Source organism: Protopterus annectens, chromosome 12.part0 (genome assembly GCF_019279795.1).
Source record: "Protopterus annectens isolate FY-2018-M chromosome 12.part0, PAN1.0, whole genome shotgun sequence".
NCBI lineage: Eukaryota > Metazoa > Chordata > Ceratodontiformes > Protopteridae > Protopterus > Protopterus annectens.
In genome coordinates this window covers 731,918,224-731,942,803 of record NC_056746.1, presented here as the reverse complement: position 1 = coordinate 731,942,803, position 24,580 = coordinate 731,918,224, and positions in this window count along the sequence as shown.

The following is a 24,580-nucleotide window of genomic DNA, read 5'->3' as shown; positions in this document are numbered from 1 at the left end:
TGTGTCACTCACACACTATACCCTACATATACTGGGCCACTACACAGTGTGGTCCAATGCCTGTCTGTTGTATGGGACATGTGTGTGTTTGGCCCTACAAACATGTAAGCTGATAGGGTAACATACAGTGGAGCAGCATGTGACATCAGCTAGAACAGGACCAAGAACAAGGACATCTACCACAGTCTGTACACAGGCCAAGGTACATATTAACAGTACACACACTATCAACAATCACCATAAATACACAGACTTCAGTACTGTACACACAGCCACAGAATGTCCAGGTTATGTCATCACATATAACCCCTACTATACATAACATGTGTAGCATTATGATATCTCACTGGCTTGTTATCAGATATGATGTCACTAAATATGGTGTACAGCACATATGCACCTCTCACTGCATGACATATGTACAAAGGTTGACAGAGTTGTGGCTGGAGGCACAAACACAGGGCCAATATTGACATGTTGCTGTGATAACCTCATACATTTACTGTTGTACCACGGTTTGTTGCAACATATGTCCTATGAGGGATATGAAGTCAGTAACTTTCACAGCTGCCACAATCTAGAGACTGCAATCTTCACACTACCTTCTGCAGTTCACAGATAGGTGCATTGTGGGTAACACATGAAACAAAAGGCACCACACACTGCCCAGTCTGCAGATGACCCTACAGATGGGGGTTTCCTCATAAACATAGCACTGACATGACAGGTATTAAAACATGTAGAACAGCCATATCCACACATATCCTGTTAAACCAACATTTCTCCAAATGCAGTATAGCAGCACTTACAGTCTGTAGTCAAGTCAGGCACATCCCCCTCCTGTGTGTTGGCCTGTTTCCATAGTGTATGGTGTTACAGGTAAATCCCCAATCCATCTGTAATGTTGTTTGCCAAACAACAGATCTAGTTCCTGCTCACAGTGAATGAAAAGGCTAAACACCAACACGATGTTCCTAGTTATTGGAGTGTGTTTCCATGCAACTGGCTATGGGAATGTTACCACAGCTGTTCCACATGCAGTCAGCTAGAGGAGGGCTGCAATTCGTGCAGAGGCTATCAGCTGATGATGAACATCACTTACAATACACATGCTGCTGCCTAAGCAAAGCAGGTGTAAGTCTCCAAATCCACCAGGGAGGGAGTTAGAGAGGCAGACAGAGGCAAAGATAAGTCAGGGAGGGATGGTAGAGTAAAACTTAAGCATGTTTGTGTCACACACCTACCAGTACAAGGTATCAAACCCCTGACTAACTATGTATTGCTATCACATGTCTATGCAGTTATTGGATGCATCACATAGGTTACATGTTGAGAAGCCCTCCAAACGTATATGTGATGGTGAGTGACATCTGCAATAGTGATATGTTAGGTATGTGGTAGGTGTAGTACATGTACCTGTCTGCATTATCAGGTGCCAGTGTCAACACAGCCATACTCTCACAGGGACCCACACACATTGACAAACTTAGCAGGGTCAGGAATACAACTCATCACTAGTTAGATTGCCACAACACAGTACTGTGCAGGTATCACATGCACCACAGGGGTTGTACAGAGGTTATATGGGCAAAGGGTATGTGGAGGTGCCTGACATCAGACAGCATGCTTCAGTACGCCAATGGGGGTTGTAGTGAGTGTGAATGTGGTAATAGGCATCATGCACCACACACACAGACACAGGGTTCCAGTACTGACATGCATGGTTGCATTGCTTCACAGGTGTGTAGTGGTCGACTCTGCCAGACGGCTATACAAGGCTAGGTGATGGGTATACTTTGGCATCAGGCCACATGACAATGGTCTGCAGTGTGTCTCATGGGTGTAGTTTCTGGATTTGCCCACACAGGTGGGTATTGTATTCACCATCCAGTGGCCTGGGTAACTATTGTGTGTGGCCATTGCTGTGCATTGCTTGCCATGTATGTTTTCCTTAGTCCATGACATGGATGGTGTTGGGGATGTGCACACATCCCACATGCATGTACAGTGATATGGGGAATTGTACCTGGGGTGTCTGGACCATGTTGTGTACACAGATTGTTATCATCAGATGTGCCAGTGGCGGGAACTGTTCCTGCACCTACATTAATAGCATGATACATGTATTCCCTGGTGTCAGTGGCATCTGTCAATACAGGGCATGTGTTTCAAGCATGGTATGTCCTTTGTTGGTCACATTTGATGGCACAACAGGTGTTGCAGGTGTCCAGTGGGGAACATTGGGAAGGTGCACTGTCTGCATGCACATGCCTATTGGACTGATGGACACGGTGCCATGCCCTCTGTAGCTCACTTCAATCACACCATGGTTACTATCAGCAGGGTACTACCAACATAGCGGTTAGGCAAGTGTGTGTGTGTGTGTGTGTGTGTGTGTGTGTGTGTGTGTGTGTGTGTGTGTGTGTGTGTGTGTGTGTGTATGACACATTGGTTGAGAGTGTTGTCTGGGTAAGGTTGCTAACTTTGTTCACTGGCCTTGATGTTACATATCGGGGTATGGTTTTACACCCCAGCCTCTCAGCTATTCTCACATCTGTTATCCCTGTATAGTGGACATTGTGACATATACTAGGGCCACCAGATTTGCAATGAGTCCAGTTGTTACATGTTCACAGCCACCTCCACACAGGATATTAATCACACACACACACACACACACACACACACACACACACACACACACACACACACACACAGACACACACACACACACACACACACACCTGACATGTCTGGGATTAGAACTTCTACCTAAATAGTTTATTATACTACATCACTACACAGTTAAAGTACATGCCATGGAGATTACTGTGGTATTCCTTCCCCAAAAGTGTATTTCACAATGAATGACATCAGCAGGATTGCCAAAGTAGGGCATTTGAATTGTGGTGAGTGTGACTAGCCTAAAAAGCATTGCTCTCTACACAGACATAGAAACACACACCCAAACATCCACACCTGCCATGTGTGGGAATAGAACCCTTGCCAGAGTTGTATATCAGTTGTATATCACATTGCAGCAATACGCTGTTATAGGATTCGCCACGGGGATTGCTGGAGTATTTCTTCCCTAAAGGTGTATTTCACAGTGAATAACATCAGCAGGATTGCCAAAGTAGGGAATTTGAATTGTAGTGAGTGTAGCTAGCCTAAAAAGGCATTGCTCCCTACATAGACATAGAAACACACACATCCACGCCTGCCATGTGTGGGAATAAATCTATTACCAGAGTTCTATATCACACTACAGCATTACGCTGTTATAAGATGTGCCACAGGGATTACTGGAGTACTCTTTCCCCAAAGGTGTATTTCGTAGTGAATGACATCAGCAGGATTGCCAAAGTATGACATTTAAATTGTAACAAGTGTGACTAGCCTAAAAAGCATTGCTCCCTACACAGACATAGAAACACACATACAAACATCCACACCTGCCATGTGTGGGAATAGAGCCCCTACCAGAGTTCTATATCACACTACATCATTATGCTGTTATAGGATGCACCACGGTGATTACTGGAGTATTTTTTCTCCAAAGGTGTATTTCACAGTGAATGACATCAGCAGGTTTGCCAAAATAGGGCATTTGAATTGTAGTGAGTGTGACTAGTCTAAAAAGCACTGCTCCCTACACAGACATAGAAAAACACACACACAAGCATTCATACCTGCCATGTGTGGGAATAGAACCCCTACCAGAGTTCTATATCACACTACAGCATTATGCTGTTATAAGATGCGCCACAGGGATTACTGGAGTACTTCTTCCCCAATGGTGTATTTCACAGTGAATGACCTCAGCAGGCTTGACAATGTAGGACATTTGATTTGTAATGAGCGTGAGTAGCCTAAAAAGCATTGCTCACTACACAGACAGAAACACATGCACGCACACACACACAGTTGTCATGTTTGGTATTAGAACTCCTACTTAACTAGTTTATCACATTACAGCAGTATGCTGTTATAGGACGCGCCATGGAGACTACTGGGCTGCAGCTTTCCAAAAGGTGTATTTCACAGTGAATGACATCAGCAGCCTTGCCAAAGTAGGGCATTTGAATTGTAGTGGGTGTGACTAGCCTAAAAACCATTGCTCTCTACACAGACAGACACATACAGTTACCATGTCAGGGATTAGAACTCCTATCTAACAAGTTTATCGCACTACAGCAGTACGCAGTTACAGGATGTGCAGCGGAGATTACTAGACTACAGCTTTCAAAATGGTGTATTTCACAGTAAATGACATCAGTAGCTTTGCCAAAATAGTGCTTTTGAATTGCAGCGGGTGTGACTAGCCTAAAAAGCATTGATCTCTCTACACACACACAAACACACAAAGTTGCCATGTCTGGGATTAGAACTCCTACCTATCTAACTTATCACACTAAGCAGTACGCAATGATAGGACACACCATGTAGATTACTGGGCTACAGCTTTCCAAAACGTGTATTTCACAGTGAATGACATCAGCACCCTTGCCAAAGTAGGGCATTTGAATTATAGTGGGTGTGACTAGCCTAAAAAGCATTGCTCTCTACACAGACAGAGATAGACAGACACACACACACACACACACACACACACACACACACACACACACACACACACACACACACACACACACACACACACAGTTGCCATGTCTGGGATGAGAACTCCTACCTAACTAGTTTATCACACTACAGCAGAACACAGTTATAGGGCGCGCCATGGAGATTACTGAGCTATAGCTTTCCAGAAGGTGTATTTCACAGTGAATGACATCAGCAGCCTTGCCAAAGTAGGGCATTTGAATTGTAGTTAGTGTGACTAGCCTAAAAAAGCATTGCTCTCTACACAGACACACACACACACACACACACACACACACACACACACACACACACACACACACAGTTACCATGTCTGGGATTAGAACTCCTACCTAACTAGTTTATCACACTACACCAGTACACAGTTATAGGATGCACCATGGAGATTACTGGACTACAACTTTCCCAAAGGTGCATTTCAAAGTGGATGACCGCAGCAGGCTTGTCATAGTAGGGCTATGGGGAGGGCAGTGTGTGTGCATAGGCCATAACCCATTCATCTAGAGGTTGACACACCACATGCAGGCACACACAGGGTTATATTCCACAGATACATGTATACAGCTGCTAGATGACTACTTCCTTGTAGAGTCATGTTACAGAGCTAGCACTTGCACCACATAGTCTGTAATGCTGATGGATACCGGTGGCTAATGTCTACAGCGAGCGACATTTAGACCTCATGTGGTTGTAGCCATTTGGCTGTGTGCTGGGTGGGACAGGCCTCATAATGGATGGCTCCTTGTCACTTTCACTCTCTTCCACACATCTATGTACATCTAGTTTTGGCTTATTATAGTGTGTTGTCCTTGGATATATGTCTGTATTCCTATCCAAAGTGTGTGCAAATTGTGACTGGTGCATACTGAGGAGTGTCTGCACTAACATCTGCAATATGCCAGATATGTATGGTCCACTGTTGTTTGCAGACATGGACTTCATTTGTTTAAGTGTATGAGCATGCCCAGTATGACCTTTCAGTATGTTGTTGTCTGACATTGCTTTAATTTCTCTAAGTCTGTGAGTATGCCCAGTATGCCCTTCTGTATTGAATGTGTGGCTCGATTCCAAGTAGTTTGTACTCCAGTGCAGACCTTTGTGTTGTACACCTACAGGTTGCAAACTGTTTCTGCAGGGTATCTGTTGATCATTTGGTAATATGGGGACAAAGTGTGCAGGGGATACTGTGTGCTGTAGGTGACTGTGTCTCTGCTGCTTCAGCTACATGGTAATGCTGTTAGCAGAGATATTCAGACATGTACTATTATACCCTGTGATGTTTTCTGTCTTCATGCACTGTCAGGTGGACATTCTTGCTCAGAGTGAGGTCTTGGTGGACAAGGGTGACTGCAGCTGTGTGCAGTATTGTGGGCAGACACCTACATATTCATGGCAAGTTAGGCCATTCTGGAGGGGGAGCTGCAGACACTTGCTTCTGGGTCTGGGTATCCGGTTCAGCACCTCGGTACAGTGCTGGCAGAGGATCCCATACTTGTACATCCATTGACATGACAGTAAGGCCTTATATTGCTGTGGCAATACCTCACAGCTGTACAGATTCGCACAGGTTACCCAGAGGCAAGGGCCATGAGTGAGGACATTACCCCTATTGTGGTGTATAGGCAGGTATGTAGCCACCCATTTGTGTGTTTGCAGCCAGGGATAGTGTGTGCACACAGCTTTGTGTCAGACCTTGCACATTCCATGCTGCCCATGTCCCCACCCCCACTCTGTTATTCTATTCTCTTCCATACATAATGCATACATTCTCTGATACTTTCCCTAAGGTTACCACCCCATCACAGCTGTGTGTTGGTGTTGGTCCACAGTTCATGCAGTGGGGCATGGTGGACATGTTACTGTGGTTTGTCCACATGGCCTTGCATATGACAATTGTGCAGTGTGTTATGTTATTTAGGTGTTTATGACATAACATGCATGAGCAGTATGTGTGTGGGATACAGGCCTTTGGCAGAGGCCTGTGGGCCATTAGGTGTTGATGTGGGCCAGATGTGGCAAGCCATTGCATTCTGTCAGTCCTACATTCTCAGACCACCATACAGTATAGTCCCCTGGGGTGACAGGGTAGGTGTGCTAGGTGTTCATGCCAATACCTGTCTTGTCGAGGTGGTCTGGATGCTGGCAGGGTGCTACCTATGGCTATCAACACACCTGCATGGGACACCTGCACTACATGCTCAATTCATTCGCTATTTCCATATACAGGTGGGGTCATAATGTACCCATTCCCCACAGTAGGGATACGACCAGAGAGGTACCTGTGGGTGGTGTTTGCATGAGCTGGGTGCATGTGTGCTATGGACACTACTTGCATCTGACACACAGATATGCATTGGGAATTCCAGTTATGCTGGCATGTGCAGGTACATCAACTGTTTCCCAATACATCAGTCCTACCTCCTTTGCGATCTGCAATTGTTTAGGCAGACAGCACCGGTATCCCCTACTACAGGACCAGATAATGTGATGCATACCTGTATGTACAATTCCAAGGGTGTCTCCATTTCATAGTGACACAATATATACTGTGTGTCTGGGGTACTTCCCCCTGTGTACTGCTTGTATATCTAGCCCAACAGCCATGCCATGTCAGTCTTTCAGATGGTGACACATATTACCACCATACATTTACAATGGCTTACTACTAGCATGTGTTATACTGGTGGGTATTGTCTTTGGCACTGCAGTTGTGAGGACGTTTCCCTGTCATCAGCAGTAGTGGGAAATCGCCACCAGGTCTTACCTCAACATGCATACATACTGACTACTCTCACATAAAAGGAAACACACTCCAACCTAACACACACACATACCTGCATATTGTGCAGATGCTACAACCTAACCTTCTACCTTGGCCACCTCTGTGTATCTGTGCTCCACTGGTATTGTACCTACACATACATGTTACTACATTTTTACATAGGGTTGTGGGGGGCACACCTGACTTATGACATGTGTACATCGGATTGGGGAGGACACCAAACCATTACTACATTTCTAAATAGGTTTGGGGGGGCACACACCTGACTGATACTACATTTCTAATTAGGGTTGGGGGAGCACACCTGACTGTTTCTACATTCCTACACAGGATTGTGGGAGGGGGGCACACTTGACTATTACTACATTTCTACGCAGGATTGGGGGAGGGAGCATAGCTGTCTGTTTCTACATTTCTACACAGTGGATGGGAGGGGACACACCCGACTGTTACTACATTTCTACACTGGATTGGGGGAAGGGTCACACCTGACTGTTTCTACATGTCTACATAGGAGTGTGGGGGGGGGGCTCACCTGACTGTTACTACATTTCTACATAGGATTGGGCAGGGACACACCTGACTGTTTCTACATTTCTACACAGACCTGGGTGGGGCACACCTGTTTCTACATTTCTACACAGGATTGGGGGGGGCACACCTGACTATTACTACATTTCTATACAAGATTGGGGGGCGCACCCAACTGTTACTACATTTCTGCACAGGATTGGGGGGGCACACCTGACACTTGTACACATTTGCTATGACTGTACTGGTATGTAAGGTACTCCATTTCATTCTGTATTTTAACCTATCATGCTGACTAAAGGCATAGCAGTGTACTACAGGTCTTACCTTTGATTGACCTACATATTAGTTTATGACTTCCTACTCTTCAGAACTAACATCCCACTGCCTGACCTGCTGTAGTCTGTCTGTGTAGGCCTGGAGGGGAGGATACCCATAGGCATCATTCAGAGGCCATAGCACAGCCTTTGTTTGTGTTTGTCTACACCTGTCCTGCTGGCTGAGACTGTTGTTGGGTATGTGAACCTCCCTGTCTTGCATGTGTGAGTCATATGGACACACACGTGGCCCAATACACTTCCTTTCAGTGGATTTTGTCACCATGTGTAGTACTGGCTACTATGGTGATACCAGTATTTGTTACAGATCTCATGGTGCCACTATAGGTGTCTACTATCCGCTGGCATACCATTCAGCCAACTGATTCCCTTGCATGCTCACATCCATACCATAGATACAGGTAACAACACATTCTACTCCATTCGGCAATTGGTAGGTTGAGTGACTTACCCTGTGGGTGTCCCAGTATTGAGGGTGGTGCTGCAGGGCTACCTATGTCGGATGTATATAGTGAACTCCGTACACATGGTTATGCACTGGTAGTGTCATGTTTGGCATATCTTTTACTGTATGTGTGAGTCAGAGAGAGGTGTTATTCCCTGGGTCCCTCTCGTGTGCCAGTGTATGTGCTATGCGCTGCCTCTTTGCCAAGGCCAGGGCATACTGGACATGCCTCCTTCTGCCTACAGGGCCAGGATCAGATTGTTCCTCCTCTGAGTCACTCTGTGCCTGTGCAGGCCTTGGCAATGGTGGGGGGCTGTGTGGCCCTGACCCATGCTGTTCCTGCTGCAGCTGTTTCCGCTGGATCATATTGTGTAACATGGCACATACAATGACAATTTGGGTACATGTAGCTGGTGAGTGCTGCAAGGCTCCATCAGATGTGTCCAGGCACTGGAACCATGACTTGAGCATCCCAAACACATGATCTATTATAATTCTGGTCTGTTCATGTGACTCATTATGGAGTTTGTGCTCGGGTGTGTGTGCATTTCTGAAGGGTGTCATCAGCCACTGCTCCAGTGCATAATCAGCATCCCCCACTAGGTGACCGTAAGGGATGTCCCCATTGGCAAATCACTGGTACAGCTGTGTCAGATGCCAGATGTGGGAATCGTGATAGCTTCCAGAACAGCCAGCACACACATTCATTATTACGTCCTGGGCATCGCACATGACCTGTCAGTTGATGGAGGGGAAGCCTTGCGGTTGATGTAGACCCTACCCCACTCACTGGGTAGTGCTTTGATGCATATGTGCATGCAATCTATAGCACCCACTACCTCAGGCTATTCTGCTATTTGATGGAATAGTTGCATATTGCTGGCCAATGCCTCACAGGTGTTGGGGAAATATATATGTGCTCACCAGCATGTACTGACATGGCATCCAGGAATTGGTGGAGTACCCTGGATGCCGATGCCTGTGAGATACCAATCATATCCCCAGTTGACCTTTGGAAGGTACCTGTAGCTAGTATTCTTAGGCCTATACATACCTTGGTATCCACCGGGATGGGTTTCCCTCTGTTAGCTCTGTGTATCAGGCATGGCCAGCACAGCTCAACAATTTGCTGTAAGAGGTCCCTGTCCACCCTATAGTGCTCCACTATCTCCAGCTCATGTAGCCCCTGGTAGGTTACCCTGGGTCTGTACACTCTTCTCTGTCTCCTCACTCTGGGTTGGTCGACAGCATTCACATCCTCATCACCCTCAGCCTCTTCCACATGTTGTTGTATGATAGCTATTGCAGCCCCTATCATTTTGTTGTTTTGTTTGTTAAAACTTCCCCGCTTGTATACACCGGTGGTGTAGAGTATGGGAAAAACCTGAGGGAAAGGTGTTTGCATAGTTTATAGTAGTCTTCTGGGCTGGACTGGTCTGTTGCCTGTGTAATTGGCTGATTCTGATACATTTCACTTGCCTGCTATGCTAGTTCTCCTTAATTACCTTCCTACTACTGTTTTCCCTTCCCATTGCCTTCCTGTTTAAGCCCAGGGATGCACCGCTCAAACACAGTGCTCAAATATGCACAGAGCTGGTATTTCCTGGTTTACTTTTTTTTTCCCTTTAAAACCCAGTGTGTGGCACACACACACACTTAGGCAATGTAAAAAGTGCTAGGCAGACTCAGACACACAACCTTGCCTAGTTGTGCTAAGCTAGGAGAAATCCTGAGCCACAGGGCTACAATTCGCTTACAGTATGCCTGACACCCCCCCATGATATCAGCTAACTCCTAGGCTTGCACCAAGCTATTCCTGCTCTTACACAGTTGGGATCTGACTAGCATGCAGGGGAAATCTGGGATTCACTCTCATTCCCCTCATTTGCATAGGATTGCCTGCTAATGCATAGTTACATGCCCCACACTGAGCCTCCCTCCCCCCTTAGTAACCACTGATCACTGGCCATGTTGTCTTCTGCCTGCCATTGGGTATAATGGCAGAATAGTGATTTTAGTTAGAATGCTTATTGTAGGTTTATTTTCTTACCCCCCCCCCCCCGATCCTGTTTGCTCGCTGATGCCCTATTCTTAAACAGCTGAGATCGGCTAAAAAAAATAAAAGTTGATTTTTTTTTTTTTCAAGTATTTTCCATGCCAATGGCCTTATACTTGGCCATTGGCATGCTTTCTACATGATATCCACCCTTTATTTGGAGCTGTCATGGCTCCGTTTTGTAATTTGCAGAAATGCTCTCCGTTACTGGCAGAGTACATTTGTGCAGATTATACTAGTCCTGCACGGCCAGTTTCCAGCTTCCTGGATTGCATATTCACCTCATTTGCATGGATTTCTCCTGCAAATGGGGTAATTTGCATACAGGGGCTGAGTCCGTGCAGGACTAGTGCAGGAGCGCTCATGCACACCCCTACAGGTTATTCCTGGATCGCACGGCAGACATATTATCTGCTGGCACTTCTGCCCTAATCCTGCATTCCATGCAAGGCTTGCAGAATCTGGGGGTCAGTTTATAACTTCTAACAGAACATTAATTTTTCAGTTATTTATTAAAAATATTTGTGTTCTAAAAAGCTGATGGAATGTGGTGCTAACGCAAGGTTACCTATGACCCAATTAGTTCATTCAAGCATTCATTATTCTGACACCTGCTTCTTTTGATCATCAATAAAGATTCCACATGCATCTCAATGCTGTTCATATCTTCATTCCATAACACATAGATTCAGCTGTGATATTTATTCATACAAACATAGTGTCAGTCTTGGTCATACGATTGCTGAGTAGCCATACAATTGCTCATTATCAACAGGAAGAAGCAAAAAGAGCCCTCAAATTTAAATAAAAATGCATGATAACACATTAAGAATAATTGTTTTGAACTGGAATTTTGATTTAGATTTACTCCCCAGTAGACTGAGTATTTGTTTCTAAAAGCAATCATACTTAGTAATTCAAGACTGGCACCACCCAAAATCCACTGCACCCCCCTCCCATAATAGTTGTAATTCCTATTATATTCAGGTTTCCTTTTGGTATGTATTCAACATGACTGATAGAGTGTCACAGTTAAGATCAGTGGACTATAGCCACTTCTTGGACAAAGTTGAAAAATGCAACTCAGGGTATCCTTGGGATACATTATTATTACATGGAGAATGATCACAATGCATATATCCTACATGCTGCAAAACTTGCTTTCATAGGATCATAGGAGGTTACTAGGCTAATGGTCCCAGGGCCCTTACAATCCTAGCCAAGTTTAACCCATGTTCCAAAGGGTGTCTGGTTCAAGCAGACACTAAAATCAGCACCTATTGCCCCTATCCAAGAGGAACACAGGTGGAACCCTTGGGGTGAATTTTTGGTTACCCATCCAGTGGTCCAAATTACACTTAAATAGGGCCAATGAGGAGCTTTGTTTAACATGAATAGGAAGTTTATTCCAAAGGTGAGGCAACCTCTGTGAGACAAATCTGTCTCTCCAGCATATTCTGTTGATATCACATGCCAGGTTAAGGTCCTTTGATTGACTTAATCATGTGCCATTTGACTTGTGAATGTGCAAAATTTCCATTAAAGCTGTGTCAGAGATTGCTCTATATGTAAGGCACAGGTCGCCTCTGAGCAGTCTACATGACACAGAGTAAAGTGACAGTGATTTCCATCTGTCCACATAAGACAGCTCTTGAAGACCCCAAATTTTCTTTGTATGGAACCTTTGTGGTCTCTGCAATTACTGCAGGTGTTTGGAAAGGATCATACCAAAGGGAACATTGTACTCTATTATTGGTCTGATGAGGGAAGAGTACAGTGAGGTTATAACCTCTGTTTTTCTGGAGGCAATGCCCTTACTTATGAGATGAGCAATTTAAAATGCCCTTCTTACCACTGTGGAGATATGGTGATTGAAGTTAAGGTTGCTGTCAACCTGTGTGCCCAGATCTCTCATCACTAACTGTGCTTAGGGTATCTCTATTGATGTGGTGGGTCTATATTATATTCTCGAAAGTCGACAATGTCGAATCTAACATTGCGGGCATGAGAATATCGAACGCTCAGAATCTCGAGCGTGTAAACAGACATCTCCGTAAGGGGAGATTTCCGTTTACTGCAATGTAGTGAGATCTCGGAGTTGGTATATGTAAGTTGCGGGAGGGTGTGGGGGACGCAGGGGGGCTTGCCCCCTTGCTTAAACCCATTAGGGTAAAACTTTAAAGTTTTGATTTTGTTTTCATTTTCAAAGTTATGGAACTTCGACAATATGGTGTCAACCATATTGTATTTGATGTTCCATAACTCCGATATTATAATATAGACCCGATGTGGTACATCACCCTTGCTGAGGGGAATAATAATGATTTTTTTTGCATTACGTTTAAGACCATGACTTTGGCACTGGTCATACATCTGTGTAAGACCTTCATGTAGGTGTTGACATTGCTATGGGGTTTCAATGATTTCTCCCAGTTTGCAGTCATCAGCAAACTTTGTCAGCCACAGTCCTTTAGTTTTAGTCTGTACTTCAGAGAAGTAGATTGCGAACAGTAGGTGTCCCAGAACCGATCCCTTTGGAATACCACTGGTTATGGGTCTGCTGGAGGAGGTGGCGTCCTCTATTTTGACCAAATGAGTCCTAACAGTGAGCCAGTTTGAAACCCACCCGACAATATATGGGTTGATACCTAGCAGGGTGAGTTTATCAATGATGCCTGTGTTAAAGGCCTTGGCTAAGTCTAGGTAGGTTGTATGCACAGATTTGCCATTGTCTATGGCTTTGGTGACTGTCTCAAAGTCCACCAAGTCTAACAGGCATGAGCTCCCTTTGACAAAGCCAAACTGGGAGGGGTCGAGCATTTGGAGATTTCCTATATATTTATTAATAAGGTCCATGATTCATTCCATGGCCTTTCAGATAAGGCTGGTCAGGCTAATGGGTCTATAGTTCCAGGTGCCTGTGGATGCACCCCTTTGTGCAAAGGAATGACAGTAGCCATTTTCAATTCCACTGAGATGAAGTCAGTGTTTAGGCTGTGATTAAAAAGTGTGCTCAATGATGATGCTAATTCTTATTTTAACCCATGTAGAACACAGCCCTGGATGTTGCCTGGTCACATAGATGCTGTGTTTTTGGCCTTGGAGAGGGCATTTAAGACCAGCTCTTTGGAGATATTAAGTGGGGGACAGGTGTTAGGGATGCTTTGGGGTATATGTGGCAGGGATAGGGGAGTGACATTTTCACTGAATATGCCAGCCAGCAGGTTTGCTATATCCACAGGTTCTACATATGTAGTACCGTTAACTACAAGTTCAGTGCAAATCTGGGCCTTGAGTTTATGGATGTAACTAAAGAGTGTCTTGTGGTCATCCTTAGTTAGGGAAGCTAATTTGGATTTGCTTTTAACTTTTGGAAGGCTTCAGTAGGAGTCTTATCTGCTTGTTTATGTTGAGGAGGGAGTGTTTCTAATTTTGAGACTGTTCCTTTCTACTCTTAGGCAACAATTTCTTTCTCCTATTGTATAGCCTGTCAATGGCAGTTGTCCACCAGGCAGGTTTGTTTTTCCGTGAAGAAACTTTATCACTTGAGGAGATATACCACTGTCATGGGTGTAGTTATTATGAATAGGTTTAGCCTACTTTCTTCCCTTTTATCACTGGAAGATTCTATTTGTGTTTAATCTGGCTAAAGTAAATCATATATGTGATCTAATGAAGTGGTTCATTTTTCATTACTTTCCTTTTATGTGCATCCATTTGTCTGCCCTGCTGTCCTATAGTATACACAGTTCAGATGCGTTATGTTGCAAGTCTGCATAATTTAAGTGCATGTAGAGGTATAATATCTTGGGTTGTGCCAGAAGGTAGGCAGTGTGCTTTGTGGTGCATGTTCCTGTTCAGTAAGAAACAATAAATTGACAACTTTTCCTACAGGTATCGCTGCAGTATTAACAAAAGCTCTCCCACTCGCCTACCCATCCAAAAAACTGTAATCATAGCAGGAACAAAATGGTCAATGGTAAAAAGACAGTTACAGCTTACTGGGGGGGCTGGATTGCAGAAGCCACACAGACCTCTCAACCATCTGGCTAGACCCAAATCCCACCTTAGTTAATATGATTAACTCCAAGGTTATTCCACCTTAGCTGAAGCAGGGAACACCCATTAAGTGCAGCTGTCTTGCTTTTCAGCCTGCTGTGGGTTTGGCTGAGAGGCGATCACAGCACATAGCACTCTGTTCTCATAGGTTAATAACTGGCAAAAAACATTGCTTACAATTATGTGATTTCTGTGTCCTCACAAAGTGACTCTTTTCAGTGTAATAATACTCCCTCTTCTGCAATAGTTTGAACTTAAAAAATGAATTGCTTTTCCAAATGTCTGTCTCTTTCACTAACTAGATACTCAAAAGACAATGCTACATTGTTTGTTTACTGAAGTTCTTTATGTGTGAAAAGTACTTTCTTAGGCTATGTAACTATCTGAAATCTCAGTCTTTTCAATAATAACTGTGGCTTTAACCTTCATTTCCTTTAGGTCACAACAAGTGCAATTTTTCAAGTATCTAATGAGGCTCCCTGCTGTAATATCAAGGCCTGTAATTGCAAGTCCCAGAAGTTTGAGAAAAAAACAATAAACTAAAGAACAGCAAAGGTCAACAATCACTGCCCTCCTTTAAAGTTATTTTTTTACAAATGACAAGCCCATTTCTGCATCCCTCAAAGTGTGGGACTACATACCCATATCCCCACTACCTATATACTATGAGAACATCATACTTCAGAGAAAAGGGATACCCCAAGATGCAGTGATCTTAGAATTAGTAAGTTCCCATTCTTACAAATGCAAACTCACACATACAAGTCTGGGAATTTAAAACTGCTACCATCCTCCCATCTCATAATGCAGTTATGTATGCGATTAAGCATATGACTGTTGTTCCTTTAAATGCTGTTGAACACATACCCTACAGAGCATATCCTACAATGCTGGTCACAGTTTACATATACTAATGCACAAGGCCAAGGCTTCAAGCTGCTAGTGCACTTTATCATCTAGCTGTGGATTTCATTCCCTCATTCTCCACTTTCTTACTCTGTGGACAGTAACTTAATTGGCCAGCACTCTATACTTGTCTCTGAAAAACAAAATAGGCACTTCTTCGTAAAGGATTTACCTAAATGACACAATAATAAGGCAACGTGTTTTATCTCCCATTTTGAATGTTAATGAGTTTTTTTTTATTTTATTTTCTACAAGCAGTGATATGTGCTGATTATATACCTTAAGTTTTTCAAACAATTTCCATCGGGCTCAAAATGCATTCTCATTTGTACAATGAAAAATTAGTGCGCTCCATTCGAGTTACAGAATGATTATGTTCTGCAATAACAATGTGCTTGCTGCTAAGTGGAATTCCATAATAAAGACACTGAGTTACATAATAAATAGAGGATACGGCCTTTTATTTTTATTATGTATTTATGGGGCTGCTTCTTCATCAAAATGCATTCTGTGTGCCTATATGGATGTCTTTTTTCAGCAGTATGTCTGAAAAGCAACCCATAGCTTATTTTATAAATGCATTGATAGAATTGGTAGTTACAAGGCTGTTATTTACTGCAGTATAGAAATACACTACCATTACAATGTCAGCTCAGCTGATGTGAGAATGTGATTACGAAAATGACTGCAAACTACATAAGTACTGTAATTTTGTGAATTTTAAAAGTTGATTCTGTTCTTATATAAGTGAAATCTTATTGTCCAATTTCCAATGCTTTCACCTATAATTAGGAGTGCTTATGTGATAACAGAAATGACCTTTGAGACAGAAAATATTTTAATGTATTTTGCATACTACTGAGTTTGGCACTACTGCACAGAGACAGGAGTTACAGTAATATCCAAAACTATTCACATGTATGAATACAGTGACATACACACACACACACACACACACACACACACACACACACACACACACACACACACACACACACACACACACACACACACACCATAAACTGTTGTCAGAATTATTGGCAGACCAAATATTAGCCTAGACACTAGTCAGCACTTAAGGATTTTAAGAAAGACTTCTCACTACTGAATTGTTTTTGCCTTCTGTTTGCTGAGAATTGCTTATTCATACATCAGAGTATAACTTCACAGATAAGAGTAGATAAGAGGGAGACTTAATTTCCAGCAGTCTACTACTTTTACCGATTGTGCTATAAGGTATTTGATAGCCTCTAGTCTAGATGCTCGCATAAGTTTCAAGGGATTCTAATCAAGATACGGGATGAGTGAAATTGGGGAATTTCACTGTAGCAACAGTTTTATAGAACTTCACAATTCAGAAAAATCTTCAGCTAACCAAATTAGAACTTTTCAAAATATCACAAATTTCACAGAATAATTTTCAGAAGTGTACATTTATTTATTTACTATTTATTTATTTACATTTGTTTACTGGGTAATGTCCACTGGACAAGAAGTCCTTCTTCAGTGGAGATCCGGGGAGAAAAGCTCCGATGAACATAGTAGTACAATAGCACAAAAGGAGTCAGGTATACAATGAGATACAGGTATTAAAAAATAAGACAGTAAAAACATAGTACATAGCCAAAAAGATATAGTGAATAGCATACATTAAAATTACAAGTCAGTGTAAGTATAGATACGATATAAACATTTAACACAGTACAATATTTTTTTTTTTTTGTGTGAAGAGGGACCTTCATCACAGGATTTAGAAAGCTGTGACCAGAGTAGTAGAGAAATGGGGGGGGTTAGTCTGGAGCAGAACATGGGCATAGCCAGTGTGATATGTAATATTGTTTTAGTTCCTGCTTAAAGTATCTTGTATGATCAATAGATAGGGTTTGTTTAGGGAGTGAGTTCCAGACTTTAGCAATCTTGTGGCAGTATAAGGAGTCACCGTAAGAGTTATGAGATTTATTTACTTTAAGCAGGAATTTGTCTGCTGATCTAACATACAGTTAAAGTTTCTGTAGGGTAAAACAAGGTCTATTAGGGCTGGGCAGTGATCAGGTTTATACATCACTGTGTGAGCAATTAATAATTGGTTTAGTGTGAGTATGTTTGGGAGTTCTAACCATTCTAGTTGATTGAGGGCAGTACAATGATGTGTTTTTTGGGGTAGGTTAGTTTCAAATTTGGCTATCTTGTTATAGCAGGATTCAAGTTTGTTTAGTTCAGTTTTACGGAGGTTTGTGAATATTTGAGAATAATAGAGAAGTGAGGATAATAAGTGGGTTCTTGCAGTAGCCAGTCTAGCGTGGTCTGAAAGATAGGGTATAGCTCTGTAGAGTGTGCCAAGTTTAATATGGATTTTTTTAATAGTTTGAGCTATATGTTTGTCAGAATTCAGTACATTTCTAAGGTAACCCCAAGAAGTTTAGTGTGTTCAACTGGTTCTACTTTAATGCTATTGGAAGAGAATATAGAGTGGGATTGGCAATTGGCTAGTGAGGAAGGATTTGAAAAGACTATAAGCTTAGTTTTATTAGGATTTATTATCAGTTGATGGGCTGCTAGGTATTTTTCAATGTTGGTAAGGCAGTCTGGGTCTTCTTTTGAAGTGTCTCGATTGTAGGTGCCGAGCAGATGAGCGAGGAGTCATTTGCGTATTGAATGATGTTAGCTGGACTAGCAGCTGTTGTAAGGTCATTGGTAAAGATTGTAAAGAGTAGCAGTCCTAGAATTGATCCTTGGGGGACTCTTACAGAGATGGGAAGGTGGGAGGAGAGTCTATTGTCCCATAGGGTAGCTTGCTGTCTGTTTGAGAGGTACCTATGGAACCAATATAGGGTCTTGTGGCAAAGGTTGTAATCAGCAAGTTTGTTTAGGAGGATTTGATGTGATACAGTGTCAAAGGCCTTTGACATGTCAAGAAATATAGTAGAGACAAGTTGGTTATAATTTGAAGGTGGTTTATAGAGTTGGTAAAGCTAATGAGTGCAGTACTAGTAATGTGTTTTGGTCTAAAACCATGTTGTGTAACAGAAAGGAGGTTATTTTGGAAGTGGTCAATTATTTGCTTGTGTATGCACTTTTCTCGAATTTTTGCTAGGGGTGAAAGTATGGCTATGAGTTGTAATTACATATGTCTTTGGAGGGGCCTCCTTTATGCAGTGGAATGATATGGGATATTTTCCATATGGTAGGTACATATTGTTCGGTAACAGAGATGTTAATTAGGATTGATATGGGGTATGAAATAGATGGGGGAGCTAATTTCAGAAACTCACCTGGTAATTGGTCAGTGGTAGCTTGTTTGGATGGGTTGTAGTTTAAACTGGGTTTGTGGTGGGCCAGATGGAGTGGGTACAGACAGGGGTGGGGTAGAAGTGTTATGCAGTAGGGAGTATTATGTATTTATTTATTTTTTATTCCAGTTATTTTATTGGCTAATATGGGGAAGTCCAAGCCCATACAAAAGTACCATGTAGTCCAGATCAGGAGGTATAATAGACAATTACTGAGACATTCTTAAATGTACCTGCCTTAGTATTATCTGATTATTCTAATTTGTTTCATCTATGTTTGCATGTTATGGAGAATTTTAACAGTGCTGCAATTATCTATGAATATGGATGGAATGTCAGACCCTCTGCATATTCATCTAAGCAAGACTTAACAACAAAGGAATGCTAATGTCAGTGAAGAAAAACAGGGTGTGTAGCCTGGGCAGGATAGGTGAGTGATCCTGTTATTTTGCCTGGAGAGGTTATTTTATGCCCAGAGTATAATTTCCAGAAAGCATCCAAACAAAGTACCCTTAAGATATATTAAATATATTTGTAAATATTTGTAAATACTTACTTATATTTTATAGTTTTCTTTGTGGATTCTTATACTTTAGTGTGGATTTTCATTTATTGCATCTCTAAATGCCTTGTTTTTACCTGTATTACTGTCCTACTATGCAACTGTCAATTTGTTATTCAAGAATATTGTCTTTATGGAACTTTTTTCCATAGGACTCAATTGAAAACGGGTTCTTTTTGGGCCAATCGGTACATCCTGGTAAACCAACTGCAAATAAATAAATAAATAAATAAAATAAATAATTATCCACTACACTGATGATTCAACCTTAATCACATCCTCTAATAACCTCTCAGAACTCCATACCTCAGCTCAAAAAGCATTAACATCTATAGAATCATGGCTAAGTGAGGCTCAAAAGCTACTCAATCCCAGAAAAAAGAAACTTTTACTATTCTCTTCCAAACCCGTAACTCTTGACTTTAAAATATTCTCACAAAATAATACTGAAATTGAGCTTGTTAAAACGTCTGAACTACTAGGCATTACAATTGATGACAACATTTCTTTTGAGAATCACATACTCACTGCAATCAAAAACACCCACTTCATGGTAGGGAAGCTCTATAGGCATAAAGTCTTCCCAAATATACCGACCAAAACAAAACTGGCAAATAGTCTACTTCACCCTTCCCGCTTGTATGGTAGTCGCATTTTCACTTACATAAATCACTCATGACTAAATTACAATCATGCTATTATAAAATAGCAACATTTGCCACCAATACTGACTCGCACACATTACTGCCTAGCCATTAAAGCTTTAAATTGGCTTGAATTCCCCCATTACCTATATTACACCCTACTCACTCTTACACACAAACTACTATACAACCCAAATGACTGCCCTTCTCTTCAAGATATGTTACATACATATACTCCAACCCGAAACCTAAGGTCTTCTAATAAACTACTTCTAACCATATCTAAACCCAACAGGAGAACAGGGTAATGCCTTTATTCCCATATAGTTGTCAAACTCTGGAATGTTCTGCCACCCACAATCACTCAAATAGACACTGCAAAAACTTTTAAATCTACACTAAAACAACATTACCTTAACAACCTTATATGCACCTGCAATCACTTAAATAAACCTCCTTAAAATATACTTTATCCAGTGAATTTGCACAGAATAACACATAACTTAAGAAAGGCAATTATCTTATTCTACCAGTCACAGTAGCGAAACCCCTGATGGCAATAGAACGCTAGAAAAAATCCAAAGGACGAGACGCTTGATATACTTCTGCAGGTTAAAAAACCATTTATTAATAAAGAGGAGTGAGCGCTTTCGCCATAAGGCTTCTTCAAACTCTTAAAACAGTTTAAAAGCAACTTTAAAATCTTTATAAAACATTCAGTGTGCCTTCATTGGTTAAAAATACGTCACAGTTTAAAACCTTAAAGCAGTATTTCATGTGTAATATACTGACTTCTAACTACTATTCTATCATTGCAGATCACAAAGTCTGTCAACAATACATAGGTCAGTTAACGTACATATACGTAAAATAAATTGATATACAAATCATGACTCCTAAGCACATCTAATAAACTCACTAGTAATTAAAAATAAATAAATGAATCAAAAATCAGTGTGTGAATCCAGTACAATAAAAAAGGCCAGGAGGACAACAATGAAGGTAAACAGGAGCGTGTGAAAAACTCAATTACAGGTAACAAAGCAGGTGTAAAAGCTGTCCTAGAGGGTATCAAACACTATCGAAATAGCATGTATATAGAGATGACCAAAATACATATAAACATAACTGACGTCGGAACAGACCCACTGGACATCAGACAGTGTAAAATACTAAGTATGGGTTGATGTATGTATGGGATGTTCTGACCTTAGAACAACCATCCAAATACTACATGACCATATACAGATAAAAATAGTAATACTAAACACAGCATGAAATAACTGAGAATGACATATGAAAACATGGGTCAGCTAGTGAAATAAACACATACATGTGTATGTACAAAGTAATATTGTGGGATCAACCCATGAACATCAATGTAATGTGAATGACAATAAACTGCTGTGTAAGGTGCACAGACTGTTTAAATATAAAACTAAAAGTGTACACAAAATAGATACATGTAAATAAAATGCAGATATTATAATGAGAGGGTGAAAAACCCATCGTGTTCACTTATTGTGCATGAACTCTTATCATGAGCTGTCTTACTATCTCGTTCTACGTAACTTTCTGCTTTTCAAAAAGGGTTTAATTTGTACTTTGTCATTAAGGCCAGGGGGTCTATCTGATCTCCATCTAATGATCCATCTGGTCTCATTCTCAAGTGTCCTGTTGATCAGATCACCTCCTCTGAAACCTTGAAAAATAGTTTGAATGACAAAGAATCTAAAGGTGTGTTCTGTACCTGTCGCTTTATGATGTCTTGCCAGAGCATTGAGATCTGAACCTACTCTAATTAAATAATTGTGCTCTCTAATGCGTTCTTTCAGCATACGATTGGTCTTCCCTATATAATAGGCATTACATGCATTGCAAATAGCGATGTATACTATATTCTTACTGTCACAAGTAGTATTGGTGTTGAAATAAAAAGTGCATTTAGTCCCAGGATGTATGAAAGTAGTGTCCTTGCAGATGAAAGGGCACTGATTACATCTGCCGCATGGTATAGTATTCCTATTCTCAAAATTACTGCTGTAGGGTGTACTTCTTGGTCTACATAATAAACTTTTTAAGTTTGGATGGTTCTTAAAAGTAATACGTGGTGTGGGACCTACCACTTTACTCACCTCTCTGTCTGAACTTAGTATGTCCCATCGTCTACTCATGGCTTTTTTAACTTCCAAACTCATCTTACTGAAATTCAAATAACCCCTGACTTCATTGTTAACAGAACTATCAGCATTCGGTTGCTCCAGGTAGTGTGTAAAATATGGTCTTGCACTACTTGATCTTAGGGATTCTACCGTTTGAATTGTATCAGATATTTCTTTTTCATGATAGCCCCTCTCTAAGAATCTTCTCTTCATCTCCTGTAATCCATTCTCATAGTAAGAGCGATCTGGATTGAGTCTGGACACTCTCATGAACTGTCCCTTAAGGATATTACTGAATACATGGCGCGGGTGCATGCTGTGTCTGTATAATAAGTTGTTTCTCTGGCATCCCTTCCTGTGTATGGAGGTATTGAGCATCCCATTCGGCATTCGGATTATTTCCACATCCAAAAATGAGATATGATCATAAGAGAAATTCATAGTGAATTTCAAAAACTCAGTTGTGGATTCAAGATAAGAAACAAAATCTTTAAGTGAATCTTCATCACCTAACCACAAGAAAAAAAGATCATCTACAAAGCGGCAGTACATGCCTACAAGCTCATTAAATTGTGAAACACCATAAAGATATTTATCTTCCCATCTGGCCATTACGAGGTTGGCGTAGCTATTTGCACAAGAAGTGCCCATAGCTACGCCATCCTTCTGTAAATACATGTCTTCGTTGAATACAAAAATATTGTTGGTCAGAACAGTTTCAAGTAATAGTGTAATCAGGTCTATCTTCTTTACAGATAGATCAGAGTGTTCTCTCATATATTCTGTAATGAGTCTGATACCTACATCGTTCGGGATCACTGTGAAAAGGCTCACAACATCCAACGTAACTAAAAGGAAATGTTGGTCATCAGGTAAACGTTGTGTGTGAGAATATAAATCAATCAAAAACTGCTTACTATCTTTTAGAATAGTTTTATTCTCATTCACTAACGGCCTCAGAATGTCCTCCAAGTATAGGGACATGGGTTCCGTGACCCAGCCCTGACCCGCCACTATAGGTCTCATGGGTGGGTCAACCTTGTTTTTATGAACCTTAGGTAAACCTTGGATTACCGGTAAAATCGGGTCTCTAACCTTAAGAAAATCATACAGTTGCTCATTTATGTCAAAGGACATAACCAAGTCATCTAAGGTATGGTATACTCTGAAAACCTTGTCAACCAGCTCATCTTGATTTATCTTATAGTATGTCTGTATATCATTGAGCATGTCATTCATCTTATGTTCATAATAAACAGTGTCCATAACAACAACTGGTCCACCTTTATCAGCTGGTCTAATAATGATAGACCTGTCATTCTTTAAGGTTTTCAAGGCCTGTCTTTGATTATGGTTTAGATTTTGTCCATGTTTATTAGTATTCATTTCTTGAAAAAGTTTATAAATATCATCCTCTAATACATTCCCAAATACTTCAACAGTTGGGTGTAGTTGTGGAACATATACACTGTTTGCACGAAACTTATTCATTCCCATTGGGATATTACTTTGTCCAAAATCAAGTTTAAGTTGTATATTTCGGATAAATAGCTTAGTATCTATGATCGTGTCTACCAGGTTACTGTCTTTAGTGGGAATAAATCCCAACCCTTTATTTAAAACTTGCTCTTCATATACACTTAAAATTCTAGTGGAAAGATTAATGACTAATGATTCTGTTTCCCCCACATTTTCTTTATGGTGGGACCCTGAGGTTGTTCCTCTATGGACCCTTTTCTTTTCTGCCTCCCCCTGCTGTATGATCGTTTTTTCTCCAAAAAATAATTTTGGGATATAAGGAGTGGTGCGGGTAAATTATGTGGGGTTGGGGTGGTGCTGTTAGCTTTGGGTCTAACTACAGCAGCTCCCGACCTCTGTACGTCAGTAATACATCCTGTCAACGTGTCTTCTGAATCTGGGTTCATAGTGCCACTATCTACATGTGTTATAATTAAACCCTCACTCGTTTTCACAGTACTATGTTTCATTACATGCTGTGCATTAGAGCTAGTACCTGCATTAAAACTGCTATCACTAGCCAAACTCATAACGACATTTTTATCAGATGTTGTATTGATATGTTGTATATCATCGTTAACATTAACCCGGGTAGTGTTAAAATCAGTTGGAACATAATTTTGCTCTACTAAACCATTATTTCCAACTCGTCTATCAGTGTACT